The 14958-nt window shown below is 46.9% G+C and overlaps 26 non-coding genes across 26 annotated transcripts; all 26 read right to left on the reverse strand.

Annotated features, from left to right (window-relative positions):
- Window positions 1–74, reverse strand: trnai-aau (transfer RNA isoleucine (anticodon AAU)). The gene has a single exon. It is a non-coding gene; the product is annotated as a tRNA-Ile (tRNA).
- Window positions 75–548: 474 nt separating this feature from the next.
- Window positions 549–622, reverse strand: trnai-aau (transfer RNA isoleucine (anticodon AAU)). The gene has a single exon. It is a non-coding gene; the product is annotated as a tRNA-Ile (tRNA).
- A 475-nt stretch (window positions 623–1097) lies between these two features.
- On the reverse strand, window positions 1098–1171 carry trnai-aau (transfer RNA isoleucine (anticodon AAU)). Its single transcript has one exon. It is a non-coding gene; the product is annotated as a tRNA-Ile (tRNA).
- A 474-nt stretch (window positions 1172–1645) lies between these two features.
- trnai-aau (transfer RNA isoleucine (anticodon AAU)) lies at window positions 1646–1719 on the reverse strand. Its single transcript has one exon. It is a non-coding gene; the product is annotated as a tRNA-Ile (tRNA).
- Window positions 1720–2193: 474 nt separating this feature from the next.
- On the reverse strand, window positions 2194–2267 carry trnai-aau (transfer RNA isoleucine (anticodon AAU)). The gene has a single exon. It is a non-coding gene; the product is annotated as a tRNA-Ile (tRNA).
- A 474-nt stretch (window positions 2268–2741) lies between these two features.
- Window positions 2742–2815, reverse strand: trnai-aau (transfer RNA isoleucine (anticodon AAU)). Its single transcript has one exon. It is a non-coding gene; the product is annotated as a tRNA-Ile (tRNA).
- Window positions 2816–3289: 474 nt separating this feature from the next.
- Window positions 3290–3363, reverse strand: trnai-aau (transfer RNA isoleucine (anticodon AAU)). The gene has a single exon. It is a non-coding gene; the product is annotated as a tRNA-Ile (tRNA).
- Window positions 3364–3837: 474 nt separating this feature from the next.
- Window positions 3838–3911, reverse strand: trnai-aau (transfer RNA isoleucine (anticodon AAU)). Its single transcript has one exon. It is a non-coding gene; the product is annotated as a tRNA-Ile (tRNA).
- A 474-nt stretch (window positions 3912–4385) lies between these two features.
- On the reverse strand, window positions 4386–4459 carry trnai-aau (transfer RNA isoleucine (anticodon AAU)). The gene has a single exon. It is a non-coding gene; the product is annotated as a tRNA-Ile (tRNA).
- Window positions 4460–5481: 1022 nt separating this feature from the next.
- Window positions 5482–5555, reverse strand: trnai-aau (transfer RNA isoleucine (anticodon AAU)). Its single transcript has one exon. It is a non-coding gene; the product is annotated as a tRNA-Ile (tRNA).
- A 474-nt stretch (window positions 5556–6029) lies between these two features.
- Window positions 6030–6103, reverse strand: trnai-aau (transfer RNA isoleucine (anticodon AAU)). The gene has a single exon. It is a non-coding gene; the product is annotated as a tRNA-Ile (tRNA).
- Window positions 6104–6577: 474 nt separating this feature from the next.
- Window positions 6578–6651, reverse strand: trnai-aau (transfer RNA isoleucine (anticodon AAU)). Its single transcript has one exon. It is a non-coding gene; the product is annotated as a tRNA-Ile (tRNA).
- Window positions 6652–7125: 474 nt separating this feature from the next.
- Window positions 7126–7199, reverse strand: trnai-aau (transfer RNA isoleucine (anticodon AAU)). Its single transcript has one exon. It is a non-coding gene; the product is annotated as a tRNA-Ile (tRNA).
- A 474-nt stretch (window positions 7200–7673) lies between these two features.
- On the reverse strand, window positions 7674–7747 carry trnai-aau (transfer RNA isoleucine (anticodon AAU)). Its single transcript has one exon. It is a non-coding gene; the product is annotated as a tRNA-Ile (tRNA).
- Window positions 7748–8221: 474 nt separating this feature from the next.
- On the reverse strand, window positions 8222–8295 carry trnai-aau (transfer RNA isoleucine (anticodon AAU)). Its single transcript has one exon. It is a non-coding gene; the product is annotated as a tRNA-Ile (tRNA).
- Window positions 8296–8769: 474 nt separating this feature from the next.
- On the reverse strand, window positions 8770–8843 carry trnai-aau (transfer RNA isoleucine (anticodon AAU)). The gene has a single exon. It is a non-coding gene; the product is annotated as a tRNA-Ile (tRNA).
- Window positions 8844–9317: 474 nt separating this feature from the next.
- Window positions 9318–9391, reverse strand: trnai-aau (transfer RNA isoleucine (anticodon AAU)). The gene has a single exon. It is a non-coding gene; the product is annotated as a tRNA-Ile (tRNA).
- A 474-nt stretch (window positions 9392–9865) lies between these two features.
- Window positions 9866–9939, reverse strand: trnai-aau (transfer RNA isoleucine (anticodon AAU)). The gene has a single exon. It is a non-coding gene; the product is annotated as a tRNA-Ile (tRNA).
- Window positions 9940–10412: 473 nt separating this feature from the next.
- Window positions 10413–10486, reverse strand: trnai-aau (transfer RNA isoleucine (anticodon AAU)). Its single transcript has one exon. It is a non-coding gene; the product is annotated as a tRNA-Ile (tRNA).
- Window positions 10487–10960: 474 nt separating this feature from the next.
- Window positions 10961–11034, reverse strand: trnai-aau (transfer RNA isoleucine (anticodon AAU)). The gene has a single exon. It is a non-coding gene; the product is annotated as a tRNA-Ile (tRNA).
- A 474-nt stretch (window positions 11035–11508) lies between these two features.
- On the reverse strand, window positions 11509–11582 carry trnai-aau (transfer RNA isoleucine (anticodon AAU)). Its single transcript has one exon. It is a non-coding gene; the product is annotated as a tRNA-Ile (tRNA).
- A 474-nt stretch (window positions 11583–12056) lies between these two features.
- trnai-aau (transfer RNA isoleucine (anticodon AAU)) lies at window positions 12057–12130 on the reverse strand. Its single transcript has one exon. It is a non-coding gene; the product is annotated as a tRNA-Ile (tRNA).
- Window positions 12131–12604: 474 nt separating this feature from the next.
- trnai-aau (transfer RNA isoleucine (anticodon AAU)) lies at window positions 12605–12678 on the reverse strand. Its single transcript has one exon. It is a non-coding gene; the product is annotated as a tRNA-Ile (tRNA).
- A 474-nt stretch (window positions 12679–13152) lies between these two features.
- Window positions 13153–13226, reverse strand: trnai-aau (transfer RNA isoleucine (anticodon AAU)). Its single transcript has one exon. It is a non-coding gene; the product is annotated as a tRNA-Ile (tRNA).
- A 1022-nt stretch (window positions 13227–14248) lies between these two features.
- On the reverse strand, window positions 14249–14322 carry trnai-aau (transfer RNA isoleucine (anticodon AAU)). Its single transcript has one exon. It is a non-coding gene; the product is annotated as a tRNA-Ile (tRNA).
- Window positions 14323–14796: 474 nt separating this feature from the next.
- Window positions 14797–14870, reverse strand: trnai-aau (transfer RNA isoleucine (anticodon AAU)). Its single transcript has one exon. It is a non-coding gene; the product is annotated as a tRNA-Ile (tRNA).
- Window positions 14871–14958: the final 88 nt, after the last annotated feature.

The raw sequence follows: 14958 nt of genomic DNA on the forward strand, positions 1-14958 counted from the left end.
TGGCCAGTACGGGGATCGAACCCACGACCTTGGCGTTATTAGCACCACGCTCTAACCAACTGAGCTAACCGGCCACTTGCCACGGAGCAAAAGTTTTAGGATGCACAGAGCCTCGGCCAGTGCTGGCTCGTAAACGAACAAGTCCACCAACAGCATAGCCTGACAAGACTGGACCCTCTTGGTTGCTCCTTGTGGTAAATTAAAAAGGCTGGGGAATTAGCTCAAATGGTAGAGAGCTTGCTTTGCATGCGAGAGGTAGTGGGATCGATGCCCACATTCTCCCAAAAACATTTTTTTTGGTGGATCCAAGAACGCTCCAGTTCACACTTCATGCAGCTTTGTCTAACGACAACCTACTGTTATGTAACAATGACAAGCAACTTTCATGTAACACTGATGTCACAATGTCAGATGAAAACGAATGACGTGACTTACTTTCAGAGGAGCAGCGTAGCACACACAATTGATGCCCACAAACAAAGCTGTGGGAAGTTTCCTTGAAGCCAATGCAGAGGATAAAGAAAAACAACAACTCAAAATGTACCTCATGGCCAGTACGGGGATCGAACCCACGACCTTGGCGTTATTAGCACCACGCTCTAACCAACTGAGCTAACCGGCCGCTTGCCACGGAGCAAAAGTTTTAGGATGCACAGAGCCTCGGCCAGTGCTGGCTCGTAAACGAACAAGTCCACCAACAGCATAGCCTGACAAGACTGGACCCTCTTGGTTGCTCCTTGTGGTAAATTAAAAAGGCTGGGGAATTAGCTCAAATGGTAGAGCGCTTGCTTTGCATGCGAGAGGTAGTGGGATCGATGCCCACATTCTCCCCAAAACATTTTTTTTGGGTGGATCCAAGAACGCTCCAGTTCACACTTCATGCAGCTTTGTCTAACGACAACCTACTGTTATGTAACAATGACAAGCAACTTTCATGTAACACTGATGTCACAAAGTCAGATGAAAACGAATGACGTGACTTACTTTCAGAGGAGCAGCGTAGCACACACAATTGATGCCCACAAACAAAGCTGTGGGAAGTTTCCTTGAAGCCAATGCAGAGGATAAAGAAAAACAACAACTCAAAATGTACCTCATGGCCAGTACGGGGATCGAACCCACGACCTTGGCGTTATTAGCACCACGCTCTAACCAACTGAGCTAACCGGCCGCTTGCCACGGAGCAAAAGTTTTAGGATGCACAGAGCCTCGGCCAGTGCTGGCTCGTAAACGAACAAGTCCACCAACAGCATAGCCTGACAAGACTGGACCCTCTTGGTTTCTCCTTGTGGTAAATTACAAAGACTGGGGAATTAGCTCAAATGGTAGATCGCTGGCTTTGCATGCGAGAGGTAGTGGGATCGATGCCCACATTCTCCCAAAAACATTTTTTTTGGTGGATCCAAGAACGCTCCAGTTCACACTTCATGCAGCTTTGTCTAACGACAACCTACTGTTATGTAACAATGACAAGCAACTTTCATGTAACACTGATGTCACAATGTCAGATGAAAACGAATGACGTGACTTACTTTCAGAGGAGCAGCGTAGCACACACAATTGATGCCCACAAACAAAGCTGTGGGAAGTTTCCTTGAAGCCAATGCAGAGGATAAAGAAAAACAACAACTCAAAATGTACCTCATGGCCAGTACGGGGATCGAACCCACGACCTTGGCGTTATTAGCACCACGCTCTAACCAACTGAGCTAACCGGCCACTTGCAACGGAGCCAAAGTTTTAGGATGCACAGAGCCTCGGCCAGTGCTGGCTCGTAAACGAACAAGTCCACCAACAGCATAGCCTGACAAGACTGGACCCTCTTGGTTTCTCCTTGTGGTAAATTACAAAGACTGGGGAATTAGCTCAAATGGTAGAGTGCTTGCTTTGCATGCGAGAGGTAGTGGGATCGATGCCCACATTCTCCCAAAAACATTTTTTTTGGTGGATCCAAGAACGCTCCAGTTCACACTTCATGCAGCTTTGTCTAACGACAACCTACTGTTATGTAACAATGACAAGCAACTTTCATGTAACACTGATGTCACAATGTCAGATGAAAACGAATGACGTGACTTACTTTAAGAGGAGCAGCGTAGCACACACAATTGATGCCCACAAACAAAGCTGTGGGAAGTTTCCTTGAAGCCAATGCAGAGGATAAAGAAAAACAACAACTCAAAATGTACCTCATGGCCAGTACGGGGATCGAACCCACGACCTTGGCGTTATTAGCACCACGCTCTAACCAACTGAGCTAACCGGCCACTTGCCACGGAGGAAAAGTTTTAGGATGCACAGAGCCTCGGCCAGTGCTGGCTCGTAAACGAACAAGTCCACCAACAGCATAGCCTGACAAGACTGGACCCTCTTGGTTTCTCCTTGTGGTAAATTACAAAGACTGGGGAATTAGTTCAAATGGTAGAGCGCTTGCTTTGCATGCGAGAGGTAGTGGGATCGATGCCCACATTCTCCCCAAAACATTTTTTTTGGTGGATCCAAGAACGCTCCAGTTCACACTTCATGCAGCTTTGTCTAACGACAACCTACTGTTATGTAACAATGACAAGCAACTTTCATGTAACACTGATGTCACAATGTCAGATGAAAACGAATGACGTGACTTACTTTCAGAGGAGCAGCGTAGCACACACAATTGATGCCCACAAACAAAGCTGTGGGAAGTTTCCTTGAAGCCAATGCAGAGGATAAAGAAAAACAACAACTCAAAATGTACCTCATGGCCAGTACGGGGATCGAACCCACGACCTTGGCGTTATTAGCACCACGCTCTAACCAACTGAGCTAACCGGCCACTTGTAACAGAGGAACATTTTTAGGATGCACAGAGCCTCGGCCAGTGCTGGCTCGTAAACGAACAAGTCCACCAACAGCATAGCCTGACAAGACTGGACCCTCTTGGTTGCTCCTTGTGGTAAGTTAAAAAGGCTGGGGAATTAGCTCAAATGGTAGAGAGCTTGCTTTGCATGGGAGAGGTAGTGGGATCGATGCCCACATTCTCCCCAAAACATTTTTTTTGGTGGATCCAAGAACGCTCCAGTTCACACTTCATGCAGCTTTGTCTAACGACAACCTACTGTTATGTAACAATGACAAGCAACTTTCATGTAACACTGATGTCACAAAGTCAGATGAAAACGAATGACGTGACTTACTTTCAGAGGAGCAGCGTAGCACACACAATTGATGCCCACAAACAAAGCTGTGGGAAGTTTCCTTGAAGCCAATGCAGAGGATAAAGAAAAACAACAACTCAAAATGTACCTCATGGCCAGTACGGGGATCGAACCCACGACCTTGGCGTTATTAGCACCACGCTCTAACCAACTGAGCTAACCGGCCGCTTGCCACGGAGCAAAAGTTTTAGGATGCACAGAGCCTCGGCCAGTGCTGGCTCGTAAACGAACAAGTCCACCAACAGCATAGCCTGACAAGACTGGACCCTCTTGGTTTCTCCTTGTGGTAAATTACAAAGACTGGGGAATTAGCTCAAATGGTAGAGCGCTTGCTTTGCATGCGAGAGGTAGTGGGATCGATGCCCACATTCTCCCAAAAACATTTTTTTTGGTGGATCCAAGAACGCTCCAGTTCACACTTCATGCAGCTTTGTCTAACGACAACCTACTGTTATGTAACAATGACAAGCAACTTTCATGTAACACTGATGTCACAATGTCAGATGAAAACGAATGACGTGACTTACTTTCAGAGGAGCAGCGTAGCACACACAATTGATGCCCACAAACAAAGCTGTGGGAAGTTTCCTTGAAGCCAATGCAGAGGATAAAGAAAAACAACAACTCAAAATGTACCTCATGGCCAGTACGGGGATCGAACCCACGACCTTGGCGTTATTAGCACCACGCTCTAACCAACTGAGCTAACCGGCCACTTGCCACGGAGCAAAAGTTTTAGGATGCACAGAGCCTCGGCCAGTGCTGGCTCGTAAACGAACAAGTCCACCAACAGCATAGCCTGACAAGACTGGACCCTCTTGGTTGCTCCTTGTGGTAAATTACAAAGGCTGGGGAATTAGCTCAAATGGTAGAGCGCTTGCTTTGCATGCGAGAGGTAGTGGGATCGATGCCCACATTCTCCGCAAAACTTTTTTTTTGGTGGATCCAAGAACGCTCCAGTTCACACTTCATGCAGCTTTGTCTAACGACAACCTACTGTTATGTAACAATGACAAGCAACTTTCATGTAACACTGATGTCACAATGTCAGATGAAAACGAATGACGTGACTTACTTTCAGAGGAGCAGCGTAGCACACACAATTGATGCCCACAAACAAAGCTGTGGGAAGTTTCCTTGAAGCCAATGCAGAGGATAAAGAAAAACAACAACTCAAAATGTACCTCATGGCCAGTACGGGGATCGAACCCACGACCTTGGCGTTATTAGCACCACGCTCTAACCAACTGAGCTAACCGGCCACTTGCCACGGAGCAAAAGTTTTAGGATGCACAGAGCCTCGGCCAGTGCTGGCTAGTAAACGAACAAGTCCACCAACAGCATAGCCTGACAAGACTGGACCCTCTTGGTTGCTCCTTGTGGTAAGTTAAAAAGGCTGGGGAATTAGCTCAAATGGTAGAGAGCTTGCTTTGCATGGGAGAGGTAGTGGGATCGATGCCCACATTCTCCCCAAAACATTTTTTTTGGTGGATCCAAGAACGCTCCAGTTCACACTTCATGCAGCTTTGTCTAACGACAACCTACTGTTATGTAACAATGACAAGCAACTTTCATGTAACACTGATGTCACAAAGTCAGATGAAAACGAATGACGTGACTTACTTTCAGAGGAGCAGCGTAGCACACACAATTGATGCCCACAAACAAAGCTGTGGGAAGTTTCCTTGAAGCCAATGCAGAGGATAAAGAAAAACAACAACTCAAAATGTACCTCATGGCCAGTACGGGGATCGAACCCACGACCTTGGCGTTATTAGCACCACGCTCTAAACAACTGAGCTAACCGGCCACTTGCCACGGAGCAAAGGTTTTAGGATGCACAGAGCCTCGGCCAGTGCTGGCTAGTAAACGAACAAGTCCACCAACAGCATAGCCTGACAAGACTGGACCCTCTTGGTTGCTCCTTGTGGTAAGTTAAAAAGGCTGGGGAATTAGCTCAAATGGTAGAGAGCTTGCTTTGCATGGGAGAGGTAGTGGGATCGATGCCCACATTCTCCCCAAAACATTTTTTTTGGTGGATCCAAGAACGCTCCAGTTCACACTTCATGCAGCTTTGTCTAACGACAACCTACTGTTATGTAACAATGACAAGCAACTTTCATGTAACACTGATGTCACAAAGTCAGATGAAAACGAATGACGTGACTTACTTTCAGAGGAGCAGCGTAGCACACACAATTGATGCCCACAAACAAAGCTGTGGGAAGTTTCCTTGAAGCCAATGCAGAGGATAAAGAAAAACAACAACTCAAAATGTACCTCATGGCCAGTACGGGGATCGAACCCACGACCTTGGCGTTATTAGCACCACGCTCTAACCAACTGAGCTAACCGGCCGCTTGCCACGGAGCAAAAGTTTTAGGATGCACAGAGCCTCGGCCAGTGCTGGCTCGTAAACGAACAAGTCCACCAACAGCATAGCCTGACAAGACTGGACCCTCTTGGTTTCTCCTTGTGGTAAATTACAAAGACTGGGGAATTAGCTCAAATGGTAGATCGCTGGCTTTGCATGCGAGAGGTAGTGGGATCGATGCCCACATTCTCCCAAAAACATTTTTTTTGGTGGATCCAAGAACGCTCCAGTTCACACTTCATGCAGCTTTGTCTAACGACAACCTACTGTTATGTAACAATGACAAGCAACTTTCATGTAACACTGATGTCACAATGTCAGATGAAAACGAATGACGTGACTTACTTTCAGAGGAGCAGCGTAGCACACACAATTGATGCCCACAAACAAAGCTGTGGGAAGTTTCCTTGAAGCCAATGCAGAGGATAAAGAAAAACAACAACTCAAAATGTACCTCATGGCCAGTACGGGGATCGAACCCACGACCTTGGCGTTATTAGCACCACGCTCTAACCAACTGAGCTAACCGGCCGCTTGCCACGGAGCAAAAGTTTTAGGATGCACAGAGCCTCGGCCAGTGCTGGCTCGTAAACGAACAAGTCCACCAACAGCATAGCCTGACAAGACTGGACCCTCTTGGTTGCTCCTTGTGGTAAATTAAAAAGGCTGGGGAATTAGCTCAAATGGTAGAGAGCTTGCGTTGCATGCGAGAGGTATTGGGATCGATGCCCACATTCTCCCAAAAACATTTTTTGGGGTGGATCCAAGAACGCTCCAGTTCACACTTCATGCAGCTTTGTCTAACGACAACCTACTGTTATGTAACAATGACAAGCAACTTTCATGTAACACTGATGTCACAATGTCAGATGAAAACGAATGACGTGACTTACTTTCAGAGGAGCAGCGTAGCACACACAATTGATGCCCACAAACAAAGCTGTGGGAAGTTTCCTTGAAGCCAATGCAGAGGATAAAGAAAAACAACAACTCAAAATGTACCTCATGGCCAGTACGGGGATCGAACCCACGACCTTGGCGTTATTAGCACCACGCTCTAACCAACTGAGCTAACCGGCCGCTTGCCACGGAGCAAAAGTTTTAGGATGCACAGAGCCTCGGCCAGTGCTGGCTCGTAAACGAACAAGTCCACCAACAGCATAGCCTGACAAGACTGGACCCTCTTGGTTTCTCCTTGTGGTAAATTACAAAGACTGGGGAATTAGCTCAAATGGTAGAGCGCTTGCTTTGCATGCGAGAGGTAGTGGGATCGATGCCCACATTCTCCCAAAAACATTTTTTTTGGTGGATCCAAGAACGCTCCAGTTCACACTTCATGCAGCTTTGTCTAACGACAACCTACTGTTATGTAACAATGACAAGCAACTTTCATGTAACACTGATGTCACAATGTCAGATGAAAACGAATGACGTGACTTACTTTCAGAGGAGCAGCGTAGCACACACAATTGATGCCCACAAACAAAGCTGTGGGAAGTTTCCTTGAAGCCAATGCAGAGGATAAAGAAAAACAACAACTCAAAATGTACCTCATGGCCAGTACGGGGATCGAACCCACGACCTTGGCGTTATTAGCACCACGCTCTAACCAACTGAGCTAACCGGCCACTTGCCACGGAGCAAAAGTTTTAGGATGCACAGAGCCTCGGCCAGTGCTGGCTCGTAAACGAACAAGTCCACCAACAGCATAGCCTGACAAGACTGGACCCTCTTGGTTGCTCCTTGTGGTAAATTAAAAAGGCTGGGGAATTAGCTCAAATGGTAGAGCGCTTGCTTTGCATGCGAGAGGTAGTGGGATCGATGCCCACATTCTCCCCAAAACATTTTTTTTGGTGGATCCAAGAACGCTCCAGTTCACACTTCATGCAGCTTTGTCTAACGACAACCTACTGTTATGTAACAATGACAAGCAACTTTCATGTAACACTGATGTCACAATGTCAGATGAAAACGAATGACGTGACTTACTTTCAGAGGAGCAGCGTAGCACACACAATTGATGCCCACAAACAAAGCTGTGGGAAGTTTCCTTGAAGCCAATGCAGAGGATAAAGAAAAACAACAACTCAAAATGTACCTCATGGCCAGTACGGGGATCGAACCCACGACCTTGGCGTTATTAGCACCACGCTCTAACCAACTGAGCTAACCGGCCACTTGCCACGGAGCAAAAGTTTTAGGATGCACAGAGCCTCGGCCAGTGCTGGCTCGTAAACGAACAAGTCCACCAACAGCATAGCCTGACAAGACTGGACCCTCTTGGTTGCTCCTTGTGGTAAGTTAAAAAGGCTGGGGAATTAGCTCAAATGGTAGAGAGCTTGCTTTGCATGGGAGAGGTAGTGGGATCGATGCCCACATTCTCCCCAAAACATTTTTTTTGGTGGATCCAAGAACGCTCCAGTTCACACTTCATGCAGCTTTGTCTAACGACAACCTACTGTTATGTAACAATGACAAGCAACTTTCATGTAACACTGATGTCACAAAGTCAGATGAAAACGAATGACGTGACTTACTTTCAGAGGAGCAGCGTAGCACACACAATTGATGCCCACAAACAAAGCTGTGGGAAGTTTCCTTGAAGCCAATGCAGAGGATAAAGAAAAACAACAACTCAAAATGTACCTCATGGCCAGTACGGGGATCGAACCCACGACCTTGGCGTTATTAGCACCACGCTCTAACCAACTGAGCTAACCGGCCGCTTGCCACGGAGCAAAAGTTTTAGGATGCACAGAGCCTCGGCCAGTGCTGGCTCGTAAACGAACAAGTCCACCAACAGCATAGCCTGACAAGACTGGACCCTCTTGGTTGCTCCTTGTGGTAAATTACAAAGACTGGGGAATTAGCTCAAATGGTAGAGCGCTTGCTTTGCATGCGAGAGGTAGTGGGATCGATGCACACATTCTCCCAAAAACATTTTTTTTGGTGGATCCAAGAACGCTCCAGTTCACACTTCATGCAGCTTTGTCTAACGACAACCTACTGTTATGTAACAATGACAAGCAACTTTCATGTAACACTGATGTCACAATGTCAGATGAAAACGAATGACGTGACTTACTTTCAGAGGAGCAGCGTAGCACACACAATTGATGCCCACAAACAAAGCTGTGGGAAGTTTCCTTGAAGCCAATGCAGAGGATAAAGAAAAACAACAACTCAAAATGTACCTCATGGCCAGTACGGGGATCGAACCCACGACCTTGGCGTTATTAGCACCACGCTCTAACCAACTGAGCTAACCGGCCGCTTGCCACGGAGCAAAAGTTTTAGGATGCACAGAGCCTCGGCCTGTGCTGGCTCGTAAACGAACAAGTCCACCAACAGCATAGCCTGACAAGACTGGACCCTCTTGGTTGCTCCTTGTGGTAAATTAAAAAGGCTGGGGAATTAGCTCAAATGGTAGAGTGCTTGCTTTGCATGCGAGAGGTAGTGGGATCGATGCCCACATTCTCCCCAAAACATTTTTTTTGGTGGATCCAAGAACGCTCCAGTTCACACTTCATGCAGCTTTGTCTAACGACAACCTACTGTTATGTAACAATGACAAGCAACTTTCATGTAACACTGATGTCACAAAGTCAGATGAAAACGAATGACGTGACTTACTTTCAGAGGAGCAGCGTAGCACACACAATTGATGCCCACAAACAAAGCTGTGGGTAGTTTCCTTGAAGCCAATGCAGAGGATAATGAAAAACAACAACTCAAAATGTACCTCATGGCCAGTACGGGGATCGAACCCACGACCTTGGCGTTATTAGCACCACGCTCTAACCAACTGAGCTAACCGGCCGCTTGCCACGGAGCAAAAGTTTTAGGATGCACAGAGCCTCGGCCAGTGCTGGCTCGTAAACGAACAAGTCCACCAACAGCATAGCCTGACAAGACTGGACCCTCTTGGTTTCTCCTTGTGGTAAATTACAAAGACTGGGGAATTAGCTCAAATGGTAGAGCGCTTGCTTTGCATGCGAGAGGTAGTGGGATCGATGCCCACATTCTCCCAAAAACATTTTTTTTGGTGGATCCAAGAACGCTCCAGTTCACACTTCATGCAGCTTTGTCTAACGACAACCTACTGTTATGTAACAATGACAAGCAACTTTCATGTAACACTGATGTCACAATGTCAGATGAAAACGAATGACGTGACTTACTTTCAGAGGAGCAGCGTAGCACACACAATTGATGCCCACAAACAAAGCTGTGGGAAGTTTCCTTGAAGCCAATGCAGAGGATAAAGAAAAACAACAACTCAAAATGTACCTCATGGCCAGTACGGGGATCGAACCCACGACCTTGGCGTTATTAGCACCACGCTCTAACCAACTGAGCTAACCGGCCACTTGCCACGGAGCAAAGGTTTTAGGATGCACAGAGCCTCGGCCAGTGCTGGCTCGTAAACGAACAAGTCCACCAACAGCATAGCCTGACAAGACTGGACCCTCTTGGTTGCTCCTTGTGGTAAGTTAAAAAGGCTGGGGAATTAGCTCAAATGGTAGAGAGCTTGCTTTGCATGGGAGAGGTAGTGGGATCGATGCCCACATTCTCCCCAAAATATTTTTTGGGGTGGATCCAAGAACGCTCCAGTTCACACTTCATGCAGCTTTGTCTAACGACAACCTACTGTTATGTAACAATGACAAGCAACTTTCATGTAACACTGATGTCACAAAGTCAGATGAAAATGAATGACGTGACTTACTTTCAGAGGAGCAGCGTAGCACACACAATTGATGCCCACAAACAAAGCTGTGGGAAGTTTCCTTGAAGCCAATGCAGAGGATAAAGAAAAACAGAACTCAAAATGTACCTCATGGCCAGTACGGGGATCGAACCCACGACCTTGGCGTTATTAGCACCACGCTCTAACCAACTGAGCTAACCGGCCACTTGCCACGGAGCAAAAGTTTTAGGATGCACAGAGCCTCGGCCAGTGCTGGCTCGTAAACGAACAAGTCCACCAACAGCATAGCCTGACAAGACTGGACCCTCTTGGTTGCTCCTTGTGGTAAGTTAAAAAGGCTGGGGAATTAGCTCAAATGGTAGAGAGCTTGCTTTGCATGGGAGAGGTAGTGGGATCGATGCCCACATTCTCCCCAAAACATTTTTTTTGGTGGATCCAAGAACGCTCCAGTTCACACTTCATGCAGCTTTGTCTAACGACAACCTACTGTTATGTAACAATGACAAGCAACTTTCATGTAACACTGATGTCACAAAGTCAGATGAAAACGAATGACGTGACTTACTTTCAGAGGAGCAGCGTAGCACACACAATTGATGCCCACAAACAAAGCTGTGGGAAGTTTCCTTGAAGCCAATGCAGAGGATAAAGAAAAACAACAACTCAAAATGTACCTCATGGCCAGTACGGGGATCGAACCCACGACCTTGGCGTTATTAGCACCACGCTCTAACCAACTGAGCTAACCGGCCACTTGCCACGGAGCAAAAGTTTTAGGATGCACAGAGCCTCGGCCAGTGCTGGCTCGTAAACGAACAAGTCCACCAACAGCATAGCCTGACAAGACTGGACCCTCTTGGTTGCTCCTTGTGGTAAGTTAAAAAGGCTGGGGAATTAGCTCAAATGGTAGAGAGCTTGCTTTGCATGGGAGAGGTAGTGGGATCGATGCCCACATTCTCCCCAAAACATTTTTTTTGGTGGATCCAAGAACGCTCCAGTTCACACTTCATGCAGCTTTGTCTAACGACAACCTACTGTTATGTAACAATGACAAGCAACTTTCATGTAACACTGATGTCACAAAGTCAGATGAAAACGAATGACGTGACTTACTTTCAGAGGAGCAGCGTAGCACACACAATTGATGCCCACAAACAAAGCTGTGGGAAGTTTCCTTGAAGCCAATGCAGAGGATAAAGAAAAACAACAACTCAAAATGTACCTCATGGCCAGTACGGGGATCGAACCCACGACCTTGGCGTTATTAGCACCACGCTCTAACCAACTGAGCTAACCGGCCGCTTGCCACGGAGCAAAAGTTTTAGGATGCACAGAGCCTCGGCCAGTGCTGGCTCGTAAACGAACAAGTCCACCAACAGCATAGCCTGACAAGACTGGACCCTCTTGGTTGCTCCTTGTGGTAAATTAAAAAGGCTGGGGAATTAGCTCAAATGGTAGAGCGCTTGCTTTGCATGCGAGAGGTAGTGGGATCGATGCCCACATTCTCCCAAAAACATTTTTTTTGGTGGATCCAAGAACGCTCCAGTTCACACTTCATGCAGCTTTGTCTAACGACAACCTACTGTTATGTAACAATGACAAGCAACTTTCATGTAACACTGATGTCACAATGTCAGATGAAAACGAATGACGTGACTTACTTTCAGAGGAGCAGCGTAGCACACACAATTGATGCCCACAAACAAAGCTGTGGGAAGTTTCCTTGAAGCCAATGCAGAGGATAAAGAAAAACAACAACTCAAAATGTACCTCATGGCCAGTACGGGGATCGAACCCACGACCTTGGCGTTATTAGCACCACGCTCTAACCAACTGAGCTAACCGGCCACTTGCCACGGAGCAAAAGTTTTAGGATGCACAGAGCCTCGGCCAGTGCTGGCTCGTAAACGAACAAGTCCACCAACAGCATAGCCTGACAAGACTGGACCCTCTTGGTTGCTCCTTGTGGTAAGTTAAAAAGGCTGGGGAATTAGCTCAAATGGTAGAGAGCTTGCTTTGCATGGGAGAGGTAGTGGGATCGATGCCCACATTCTCCCCAAAACATTTTTTTTGGTGGATCCAAGAACGCTCCAGTTCACACTTCATGCAGCTTTGTCTAACGACAACCTACTGTTATGTAACAATGACAAGCAACTTTCATGTAACACTGATGTCACAAAGTCAGATGAAAACGAATGACGTGACTTACTTTCAGAGGAGCAGCGTAGCACACACAATTGATGCCCACAAACAAAGCTGTGGGAAGTTTCCTTGAAGCCAATGCAGAGGATAAAGAAAAACAACAACTCAAAATGTACCTCATGGCCAGTACGGGGATCGAACCCACGACCTTGGCGTTATTAGCACCACGCTCTAACCAACTGAGCTAACCGGCCGCTTGCCACGGAGCAAAAGTTTTAGGATGCACAGAGCCTCGGCCAGTGCTGGCTCGTAAACGAACAAGTCCACCAACAGCATAGCCTGACAAGACTGGACCCTCTTGGTTGCTCCTTGTGGTAAGTTAAAAAGACTGGGGAATTAGCTCAAATGGTAGATCGCTGGCTTTGCATGCGAGAGGTAGTGGGATCGATGCCCACATTCTCCCAAAAACATTTTTTTTGGTGGATCCAAGAACGCTCCAGTTCACACTTCATGCAGCTTTGTCTAACGACAACCTACTGTTATGTAACAATGACAAGCAACTTTCATGTAACACTGATGTCACAATGTCAGATGAAAACGAATGACGTGACTTACTTTCAGAGGAGCAGCGTAGCACACACAATTGATGCCCACAAACAAAGCTGTGGGAAGTTTCCTTGAAGCCAATGCAGAGGATAAAGAAAAACAACAACTCAAAATGTACCTCATGGCCAGTACGGGGATCGAACCCACGACCTTGGCGTTATTAGCACCACGCTCTAACCAACTGAGCTAACCGGCCACTTGCCACTGAGCAAAAGTTTTAGGATGCACAGAGCCTCGGCCAGTGCTGGCTCGTAAACGAACAAGTCCACCAACAGCATAGCCTGACAAGACTGGACCCTCTTGGTTGCTCCTTGTGGTAAGTTAAAAAGGCTGGGGAATTAGCTCAAATGGTAGAGAGCTTGCTTTGCATGGGAGAGGTAGTGGGATCGATGCCCACATTCTCCCCAAAACATTTTTTTGGGTGGATCCAAGAACGCTCCAGTTCACACTTCATGCAGCTTTGTCTAACGACAACCTACTGTTATGTAACAATGACAAGCAACTTTCATGTAACACTGATGTCACAAAGTCAGATGAAAACGAATGACGTGACTTACTTTCAGAGGAGCAGCGTAGCACACACAATTGATGCCCACAAACAAAGCTGTGGGAAGTTTCCTTGAAGCCAATGCAGAGGATAAAGAAAAACAACAACTCAAAATGTACCTCATGCCCAGTACAGGGATCGAACCCACGACCTTGGCGTTATTAGAACCACGCTCTAACCAACTGAGCTAACCGGCCACTTGCCACGGAGCAAAAGTTTTAGGATGCACAGAGCCTCGGCCAGTGCTGGCTCGTAAACGAACAAGTCCACCAACAGCATAGCCTGACAAGACTGGACCCTCTTGGTTGCTCCTTGTGGTAAATTAAAAAGGCTGGGGAATTAGCTCAAATGGTAGAGAGCTTGCTTTGCATGGGAGAGGTAGTGGGATCGATGCCCACATTCTCCCCAAAACATTTTTTTTGGTGGATCCAAGAACGCTCCAGTTCACACTTCATGCAGCTTTGTCTAACGACAACCTACTGTTATGTAACAATGACAAACAACTTTCATGTAACACTGATGTCACAAAGTCAGATGAAAACGAATGACGTGACTTACTTTCAGAGGAGCAGCGTAGCACACACAATTGATGCCCACAAACAAAGCTGTGGGAAGTTTCCTTGAAGCCAATGCAGAGGATAAAGAAAAACAACAACTCAAAATGTACCTCATGGCCAGTACGGGGATCGAACCCACGACCTTGGCGTTATTAGCACCACGCTCTAACCAACTGAGCTAACCGGCCGCTTGCCACGGAGCAAAAGTTTTAGGATGCACAGAGCCTCGGCCAGTGCTGGCTCGTAAACGAACAAGTCCACCAACAGCATAGCCTGACAAGACTGGACCCTCTTGGTTTCTCCTTGTGGTAAATTACAAAGACTGGGGAATTAGCTCAAATGGTAGAGCGCTTGCTTTGCATGCGAGAGGTAGTGGGATCGATGCCCACATTCTCCCAAAAACATTTTTTTTGGTGGATCCAAGAACGCTCCAGTTCACACTTCATGCAGCTTTGTCTAACGACAACCTACTGTTATGTAACAATGACAAGCAACTTTCATGTAACACTGATGTCACAATGTCAGATGAAAACGAATGACGTGACTTACTTTCAGAGGAGCAGCGTAGCACACACAATTGATGCCCACAAACAAAGCTGTGGGAAGTTTCCTTGAAGCCAATGCAGAGGATAAAGAAAAACAACAACTCAAAATGTACCTCATGGCCAGTACGGGGATCGAACCCACGACCTTGGCGTTATTAGCACCACGCTCTAACCAACTGAGCTAACCGGCCACTTGCCACTGAGCAAAAGTTTTAGGATGCACAGAGCCTCGGCCAGTGCTGGCTCGTAAACGAACAAGTCCACCAACAGCATAGCCTG

This window comes from Salvelinus alpinus, chromosome 26 (assembly GCF_045679555.1).
Source record: "Salvelinus alpinus chromosome 26, SLU_Salpinus.1, whole genome shotgun sequence".
In the NCBI taxonomy this organism is placed as follows: Eukaryota; Metazoa; Chordata; class Actinopteri; order Salmoniformes; family Salmonidae; genus Salvelinus; species Salvelinus alpinus.